This window comes from Muntiacus reevesi, chromosome 3 (assembly GCF_963930625.1).
Source record: "Muntiacus reevesi chromosome 3, mMunRee1.1, whole genome shotgun sequence".
NCBI lineage: Eukaryota > Metazoa > Chordata > Mammalia > Artiodactyla > Cervidae > Muntiacus > Muntiacus reevesi.
In genome coordinates, this window is record NC_089251.1 from 176,672,275 (window position 1) to 176,682,488 (window position 10,214).

Consider the following 10,214-nt stretch of genomic DNA (forward strand, 5'->3'; position numbering starts at 1 on the left):
CCCCCTTTAAATGCTGCATACACTGTCTACTCACCAGGCTTCCTCACATTTCATTGTTCACCCAGTGGACTGCACTTTTTCACGTAACTAGCTTCCCCTGTGGATGTTTAAGAGTCTGGGCCCTGCTCCACAATAGCCCCAAGTCAGAGTCCCTGGGGCCGGGTTTGGTTCCAGACTTTCTGGGTTATTTGGTGCAACACCAGCTCAGTGTGGGTACACTGCTGCTCTGCCTCCTCCCTCTTCCCAGTCCCTTTTGCATCCACCAATTGTAACAGCAACTCACCTCCCTTCTGTTCTTATTCAGGATGGCATATCCAGACTTTGCAGACACAAAAACCTTGTCTATGGTGACTCCATCCCTAAATAGTTGCAGAAAAGATCTAGAATTGAGAAGCATACACTCCAGTCTTGATGTGTACCCCCAATAGAAGATAGGAATGAAATTTTGTGATCTCTGCCATATACATATTTTCTCAGTAAGTAAAAAATTACTGTCTATGGGGAAAACTGCTGCCAGAAATTATGCTGCTATTTTTGGGGAGAAAGTGCTCCAGCAGGTCCAGGTGCAGGGATTCTGCCTGCTCACCTACAACTTCCCCCCTTAACTGTGACAACTATCTGCCACTGTATGAATTCCTGGCTGTAACTGATGATAAACCATAAGGAATGTTTGAACACTGCATTTAATCAGAAGTCTTGCCTCAGTTTTCTATTCCACATAACATACCACCCAAAACATGGTGGCTTAAAATAAACTGTTGATTTATTCATAATTCTGGGGTTTGGCAATGTGGGCCAGTTTGGCCAGGGTCCCTCATGCCCTTATAGTCACCTGGCTGCTCAGCTCTGGTTTGAGATGGCTCCTCCCATATGTCCGACAGGCGGAGCATCTGGGTTCTCTCCCACATGGTGGACCTGGCTTCTTGACATGGTGGACTCAGAGAGGTATTCCAAGAGGGGTTGAATGAATGCTTCAGAGTTCTCATAACATCACTTCCACTGCATTCTACCAGCCAAAGCAAGTCATAAACCCAGCCCAGACTCTAACCACCAGGAACTAGTCGCCAGTTTCTCACAGAAAGAGCTGCAAAGTCATAGGGTGTGGATTCAGGAATGAGAGGAGTATCAATATTACTGCCTTCTGTGCAAACAACCTGCTATATTCCTGTAGGTAGAAGGGACAAAGGCTTGGGTTCCACTATAACAGAAGAGAGGAATTATGATTAAAAAAAAAAAAAACCCTTTCAGACATATTGGGATCATACACATTGGAAAGTCCCTAGTGAAATGGAGTGTGGAAAGATGAGGAAGCTTCTGAAGTTGAGAAGTCCTGATTTGGAATTTATCAAAGAAATCATAAAAGTGGGTGGAAAAGGGGTGGGAATAAGAGCAGATAGTGAGGGCAGGAGGATTTGAGAGGAAGAAGCCCAATGGGAGAACCTGTTTCTTGAAACAGATGTCAACCAGCTGCCACAGTGGAACCCAACCTCATTCCTTCTGTCTCTTTTTAAAGCCTGGGCTGTGTTTTCCAATCAACCCACCCTCTTTCCTCTCACTCTCAAGTGTAAGATCTCTGCGTCTCAGACCTGATTACTATGGTATTATCCAAACAACTCCTCCAGACGTTCCTCTTCTGGTATGTCCTGTGTGTCACACCTGCTTGGCTTAATTATATTTTTTAATATTTTTATTTCTTTCTGAATGAGTAAAATATGTTCATGTTACAAAATTCAAAAAGTACAAAAGTTACACAGACAAAAACCAGAGACAGACACGCAACTTGTTCCTAAAAAAATGGCAGAGCCTGGATTTGAATGCAGGCTGACGTGGCATCCATGCTTTTGACCATGGAGGGCACTGCTGAGTTATAAAATCAGGGCCTCTCATCAGTTCTGCTCACAGAGAAGTTAGAAATTACATTTTCCTCCATCAAAACTAATAAATCGACCTTGATTAGTGACAGAGAAGAGTACATACCTGCACTCTTCTTGCCTGAACTAATAAATAAGACTTACAAGTGGTCAGCATTGTCCCTGTCACAGAAATATGAAGACACCAAACACTACTTGTTGTAAGAAAACATGATGTATTAATTTTGGCAACACTTGTACACCATGTCATGCCAATAAAGACAAGGGAATTGAAAGCAGAAATTGAAAACTGGATGTGACCTGCTTCTATCAGCATCTCTGGAGTCAGTATTGAAGATGGAGGAGGAGAGGGGGCCTTTGGGAGGTGGGTGATTAGCTCCAGGGAGAAAGGAAGGTCCTCTGGCTTCTCTCCCCATGTCTAACTAACCTTCTTACTTGAAAATCACCTTGGAGAAGAGACTTCTGCCATTTGTTCTTCACCATCTCACTTAGGAAAAGAGACATAGGAAGCGCCCGCCCCTCTGGGATCAGGCCCCGGAAGTGCAGTGGGCCCACGCGTAGCATCTCCGGAAGCAGTCTCTAGTCACTGGTTTCACGGCATGTGACTCAGCACATGGCTGAGTTCTTGGCCCCCAGGAACCTGGAGCCGCTGGCCTCGGTCACTGAGGCGGTGTCGTCCCTGACTATCACTGACCCATTCGTTGCAGCCGGCGAGAGTGCCGCGCTGCCGTCCCACCGCCCCCAGCGGGCCCTCGGAGGGGAGGTTCATCTGCTCCTTCCCCAACTGCAGCGCCGATTTACAACAAGTCTTGGAAGCTAGGACGCGCACCTACGCAAGTACACGGGGAGCGGGGAAGAGACCCTATGTTTGTGACTATAAAGAAAGCTGGGCGCCGAAGAAGTGATGCTTTTGAACTGTGGTGTTGGAAAAGACTCTTGAGAGTCCCTTGGACTGCAAGGAGATCCAGCCAGTCTGCCCTAAAGGAGATCAGCCCTGGGTGTTCACTGGAGGGACTGATGTTGAAGCTGAAACTCCAATACTTTGGCCACCTGATGCGAAGAGCTGACTCATTGGAAAAGACCCTGATTCTGGGAAAGATTGAGGGCAGGAGAAGAAGGGGACGACAGAGGATGAGATGGTTGGATGACATCACTGACTCATTGGACATGAGTTTGGGTGAACTCTGGGAGTTGGTGATGGAGAGGGAGGCCTGGCGTGTTGCAGTTCATGGGGTCACAAAGAGTGGGACACGACTGAGCGAATGAACTGAATTGAACTGATGAAGGGTGTGGCAAGGCCTTGGTCAAGGACTACAATCTCAGCCGCCATGCCCTGCTTCACACCCAAGAAAAGCCCTTTGTACAGCTAGCGGCTGTGATCAGAAATTTGACATAAAATAAAACTTGAAGAAACGTTTTGAACGCAAACATGTAAATCCAGAAAACATATACATGCAATTTCAAAGGTGGTGAGAAGACCTTTAGGAAACATCAGCAACTGAAAATCCACCAGTGCCAACACACCAACGGAGCCGCTGTTCAAGTGAGCCCACGAGGGATGTGGAAAACATTTTTCCTCCCCCAGCAGTCTGAAGCAGCCCGGAAGGTCCACGAGGGCTATATCTGTCAAAAAGAATGTTCTTTTGTGGCAAAAACATGGACAGAGCTTCTAAAACACGTGAGAGAGACCCATAAAGAGAACATAATCTGTGGCGCGTGCCAGAAAACGTTTAAGGGCAAGGACTTCCTGAAGCAGCACGTGAGGATGCATGCCCCCTAGCGCGATATACGCTGTGTACGTTGCTGGTGTACAGTGGAAGGCTGTGGCCACACCTACACCACTGTGTTCAACCTCCAGAGTCATATTCTTTCCTTCCATGAGGAGTGGCACCCCTTTGTGTGCGGGCATGCTGGTTGTGGCAAAACCTTTGCCATGAAGCAGAGCCTCAGCAGGCATGCTGTTGTGCGAGAACCTGACAAGAAGAAAATCAAAGTGAGGCTGTCTTGTGAGAAGTGGAGCCTGGCCTCTCGACTCAGTGGGTATCTCCCTCCTAAGAGAATACAGGGCCTGACTGCGCCTTTGCCCAGAAACGGGGAGCCGCCGAGCTGCATGGAAGGCCACGTGCTTCCCACGTGACCATGCTGACCACAGCTGCACACCCGACTGTGCCATGTGGAGGACCACAGACCAGCCAACTCGGTTCTCTCCCAGAAGCACGTGTTTGTTGAAGTCACTGGGGCAGGACACCAGATGCTCCATCTTTCTCATCTTTGCGGTTTCAGAGCGTCTCCTCTCGGGGTGATGGGGGCTGCTCTCCCTCCTTTTTGCTCTAGGGAGGAAGAACACACATCACAACCTTGCTCCCTCTGATGGGCTGCGGCCTGGATGACAAGGTTGCAATTCCAGACATGGTCTGGACTAATCAATTACACATCGCCGCCTAGAAGAGGAAACAAACTTCAGTTCAGTTCAGTCACTCAGTCGTGTCTAACTCTTTGCGACCCCATGAATCGCAGCATGCCAGGCCTCCCTGTCCAACACCAACTCCCAGAGTCTAACCAAACCCATGTCCATCGAGTCGGTGATGCCATCCAGCCATCTCATCCTCTGTCGTCCCCTTCTCCTCCTGCCCCCAATCTTTCCTAGCATTAGGGTCTTTTCCAGTGAGTCAGCTCTTCACATCAGGTGGCCAGAGTTGGAGTTTCAGCTTCAGCATCAGTCCTTCCAGTGAACACCCAGGACAGATCTCCTTTAGGACAGACTGGTTGGATCTCCTTGCAGTCCAAGCGACTCTCAAGAGTCTTCTCCAACACCACAGTTCAAAAGCATCAATTCTTCGGTGCTCAGCTTTCTTCACTGCCCAACTCTCACATCCATACATGACCACTGGAAAAACCATAGCCTTGACTAGATGGACCTGTTGGCAAAGTAATGTCTCTGCTTTTAAATATGCTGTCTAGGTTGGTCATAACTTTCCTTTCAAGGAGCAAGCAGCTTTTAATTTCATGGCTGCAATCACCATCTGCAGTGATTTTGGAGCCCCCAAAAATAAAGTCTGACACTATTTCCACTGTTTCTTCATCTATTTCCCATGAAGTGATGGGACCGGATGCCATGATCTTAGTTTTCTGAATGTTGAGCTTTAAGCCAACTTTTTCACTCTCCTCCTTCACTTTCATCAAGAGGCTTTTTCATTCCTCTTCACTTTCTGCCACAAGGGTGGTGTCATCTGCATATCTGAGGTTATTGATATTTCTTCTGGCAATCTTGATTCCAGCTTGTGCTTCTTCCAGCCCAGCGTTTCTCATGATGTACTCTGCAGAGAAATTAAATAAGCAGGGTGACAATATACAGCCTTGACGTACTCCTTTTCCTACTTGGGACCAGTCTGTTGTTCCATGTTCAGTTCTAACTGTTGCTCCCTGACCTGCATACAGGTTTCTCAAGAGGCAGGTCAGATGGTCTGGTATTCCCATCTCTTTCAGAATATTCCACAGTTTATTGTGATCCACACACTCAAAGGCTTTGGCATAGTCAATAAAGCAGAAATAGATGTTTTTGGGAACTCTCCTGCTTTTTTGATGATCCAGTGGATGTTAGCAATTTGATCTCTGGTTCCTCTGCCTTTTCTAAAACCAGCTTGAACATCTGGAAGTTCACAGTTTACATCTTGCTGAAGCTTTGCTTGGAGAATTGACAAAACAAAAGGCTAGTGTAAAACCAACACCTCTGGTTCTTTCCGGTGTTAATGCTTATCTAATACCCATAAAAGCCAGCATTCTTGAATTGCTATATAAGGGATTTGCTAGGTCAAATCATATAGACCTGGTTAAGCTGATCAAAACCTGTACAACAACCAAGTGGTTGGACAAACTCCATGTAACTAGGCCAATGCACTAAAGTCTTGGTAGTTTTGAATCCTCTGCCATGGCACCGAGAGGCTGTGCTTGGCCCAGATCACCCTCTCAGAAAAAGTGCAGAGTGGTGGGTTTGGGCACTGGCAGGGCCTCCTTATCCCCCCAGGTTGTCAGCCCAGTGCTATTCCCAACCATCCTTCACAGAGTCATTGAAGTGGTTAGAAAAAGACAGACACATGGTTCTACAGAGTCTGGGTGGGCTGGACTGGGCCCAGGGCCTGGGTCATCCTAGCCTGGAGCTAGGGCTGAAAACCACTGGTGTAAATGCTGCCTTTATTGGCTGCTAAGCTGTGTAACTCCAAAAGCCAAATCCTCCAGACTTATCCTGGGACTGTAAACTGACACTTTCTAGAAGAGTTTGACTTGAATGCTTCTCATAGGCATTTATAAAGAGGAATCAGACTGAAAAAGATGAACCCATACAGTTTCTAGTTTTCCTATTTAAATGTTAGACACTCTACAGTCTGTGAAGTAGAATAGTATATAGCCCTTAAGTTAGGAAGTAGTATTCTCACATGGCGAAGTACTTACGTTACGGTGGGGAAAAGCTGTATACATTTTGCATTTTGAAAACCCAATTAGAAAGCTGCTCCCAAGACTGGGCAGAATTATTAGTTAATTTTCCCTGCCTTTATGTTTTCCAGGTTTTCTACAGTTGTACTTGTAAGCTCAGAAAACAAAAAGACAAGCAGTCACTCAGGCCTGTTTTCACTTACCATTTTGTTCTCGGTCTCGTCTGCACTCTTCCCCTAAGTGTAATCTGGACTTGATATGATTTTTTGATCCACTGCTGTATCATTTTACTCTTTGTGTCCAAATCATGTTGTCCAATATTTGAAGAAAAATTAGTTCCTTGGTCAGGTTGGGTCCTAGGTTGAAAGAGTAAGATGTGCGGCTTGTTTTTGAGGCCTGTGTTTTATCACACGTTCATCCTAAGGTCTACACTGCTACAGGCCCTCCTGTCTGCCTGGTATTAATGGTTTCACACTCCAGTTAAATAGAGGACATAGACACTAGGTGAAATACAACTATTTTAGTTGGCAAGTAAGAGTACCTACACAGGGAATGCTTCCATTTATCATTACCATGGTTTGATGAAAGAGCAAAGGAATGGTCCTTAAGAACCAGGTAATCTTTTTTTTTTTTTTTTTTTTTTCCTCTTATTTTGGGTAGTGGCTAACAGGTGTTCACTGTATTTTTTCTTTATGCCTTTTTAATTTAAATGAAAGAAATTTTTCTAAAAAAAGAAAAGAGACATAGGAAGAAGAATGATTAGGTTCCAAAACACAAACTTTGGTCTTTGGGTAAAGCATCTAGATATAGGTATGCTACAGACAGTGCATGGTGTCTTTGTGTGTGATCCTGCAGTATGTGCAGGAGTGTGCACACTGGCTATGAAACATTTACCAACAGTACCTTCCACGTGGTACACCTGCAAGGCCCATGGGTTTTGAACATTGGTGTTAACAACAGTAGGAGGAGAGGCAAGGTCACCCTGCCCACTGGATGGGGCACGGCTCCATCCCACAGTCAGGCAGGCTTATCTGCAGCTGGACTTCTCAACCACTCTTTATTCTCTTAAATTTCTAGTAACTCCTTCCCACTTATTACACAAAAAATGTCTTGCTAAAAGACCTTTTTACATTTCTGGTACTTTGGACCTATTCTGTCATAAGATATATTTGTACCCAAAGGGTAGATTTTATCCATTTTTGTAAAAAATCACATGGGCAGTTTCTGATAATCAGTCACCTAAGCCACTTAGACCAGTGAAAGGTAGGTTGAGCTTCCTGCTGCTTAACAAATGAAATTTTCCTCTATCCACCATGCCCATGTTGGCCTGGACTTTAGCATTTGTAAGCAAAAATACTTTCCCCCAAATAACATTAATTCTCAACGCTGGAGTTTGAGTCCAATTCCTTTTGTAGAAGAAAATTCTTTTTTTATTTTCCCCTTTCCCTTGAACTGATAAATTTAGAAGAGGTTAATAGGTCAGAAGAACAGTGAGAATGCTTCTTCTATACATTACATAAATTCCTATGATTCAACCATAAAAACTTACTTACCTTAGGGTGTTTTAGAACACCCTAAGTTCTTCCCCATTAAGATAGATAAAGGCAAGAACATACAGGTCAATAAGATTGCTTGTTATACATAAGAGGCTGCCTTGATTCTCAGAAATGGCAGACCATGCATCTTCATAAAGTGTTATTCTACTTCATATGATATAATTTTGTAAAAAAAAAAAAAAAAAAAACCAAACAGTGTATGCACATTTGCAAAATATAATTTGAATGTGTGTGTAAAAATGTTATACAAATTAACTATATTTAAAATGATAGAAATTGTATCTGTTGTGTGATGTATTGTCTTTGAGAGGTAAAATTTTACACTGCCTTCTTTATCTCTGTGAATGCGTGTGTGTGTGTGTGTGTGTGTGTGTGTGTGTGTGTGTGTGTGTGTGAAAGTAGAAGGGAATAAAAATAAGGGTGAAGGGTTCAGTTTTCTATTTGCATTCTGGAGACAGCTGTATCCCTTCTGTGTCTTTAACAATTGCAGTCTAAGTATGGAACTCGAGAACATGACCTCCAGGGTTCTTGCTCCAGTAGCAGAAACGCCAAGACCAAGGCAGGCAGGGCCCAGAGCCAGGCTCCTCATGACCAGGCAGTCACATCAAATCCCCTTCAGTCACTCAGTCGTGTCTGGCTCTTGCAACCCCATGGACTGTAGCCTGCCAGGCTCCTCTGTTCATGGGATTCTCCAGGCAAGAATACTGGCATGGGTTGCCATTTCCTACTCCAGGGGATCTCCCCAGCCCAGGATCGAACCCCCATATCTTGAGTCTCCTGCACTGGCAGGCAGATTCTTTACCAACTGTACCACTTAGGAAACTCCCTACCGTGGAATATAAACCATACCTTTATGCTGTGGGATGACAGTGGCCTCTGCCTTACAATACACGTTTGGTTCAAAGTGACTCAACAGTAAGCAAGTTTCTCAAATAGAATATCATTTGGATGAGGGTAGGGAAGAGAAACTCCTCTCCTTCCACACTCTTGCACTCCTCTTTTGCATCTCATATCAAAGGCAGGTAATAGAGACGAAGCCATCCCCGAGGAGTCAGTCTGCAGCGTAACAGAGAGTGGACCCGTTTATGACCGCAGCCCGGGGACCACAAGCAGCCTCCTCTAGGCTGGCCGGAAGGAATGGCTAGACACCACTGCTAACCCTTTCTCTGTTCTTTCCTTCTAGTGAGGACTCTGTGATGAATTGAAAGAAGGGCTTGGTGTCCTTCAGGGAAGGATGGGAGTACAAACACGGGGACTGTTGTAAACAGGATGTTAGTCAGTGTCAATACCTACTACTCAAATCCACCAGATAACGCCTACCTGATTTGCCATATATATGTGTGTGTGTGTGTATGTATATATTTGCCATTTATTATATATATATAAAATCTTCCCTGGCATCTTCAACTTATATATCAGGCCTGAAAACACTGAATCTTCAGACAAGCAGAAAAACGCTGCTGCGCCGAAACTCTGAAGGCAGCGGCAGTCCCGTTTGTCTCCAGGACTTCAGCATGCACAATCGCCTCTCACAGATCATTCATTCACTGTCCTTTCAGGAACAATAGCCTGGAATCATTGTCAGAAGTCAATCCCCACTTGACATGAAGGATATAGTTTAAAGATTTGTTTTGGGAATTAAGATTCCCAGTGCACATTTAAAACAAGGCTTGTTATTTACAGAGCACATTTTTCAAATGGGACCTCTGTTTTGTTTTGTTGCCTCCTGGCATACTGTTTGGGTTTCCCTGGTGACTCAGATGGTAAAGAATCTGCTCACAATGCAGGAGATCTGGGTTCGATCCCTGGGTCGGGAAGATCCCCTGGAGAAGGGCAGGGTTACCCACCCCAGTATTCTTGCCTGGAGAATTCCATGGACAGAGGAACCTGGCACTCTACAGCCCACGAGGTCTTAGAGAGTCAGACATGACTGAGCTACTACCACTAACTAATAGGAATGCTAAACTGAACACATGATGGTGTCACTTCTGTGGTTGGTTTTTATGGGGAAGTTGGTTGCTTGACCCAATCAGTAATGCTATGATATCCATCAAGAGACCTTTATGGGTAATATGCTATATGTAAGGTAGTAGCAAGGTTGATTTTACATCCAAGCTTCACTTGTACTTCAAGTAAAAACAGAGGACTTGAAAGTGAAACTGTCTGGAAAATCTGAATGGTATAATCTTTGCATAGATACACTGTATGCCAGAAAATGCTATTAGAACCTGTGTCATAAGTAAAGGAGTGAAGAAAAAAATTAGTGTAAAATACATGTAATACCACTCTCTCTGAAATAAGTGTTTGCTTTAAAAAAGAAATACGAAATCAGTGCTAGACTAAAAGCCAGTGCTAA

At 44.7% G+C, this 10,214-nt stretch overlaps 1 pseudogene; it reads left to right on the plus strand.

The window, feature by feature from the left end:
- The first annotated feature begins 2,484 nt into the window (after positions 1 to 2,484).
- LOC136164162 (transcription factor IIIA pseudogene) lies at positions 2,485 to 4,008 on the plus strand (annotated as a pseudogene).
- The last annotated feature ends 6,206 nt before the right edge of the window (positions 4,009 to 10,214 follow it).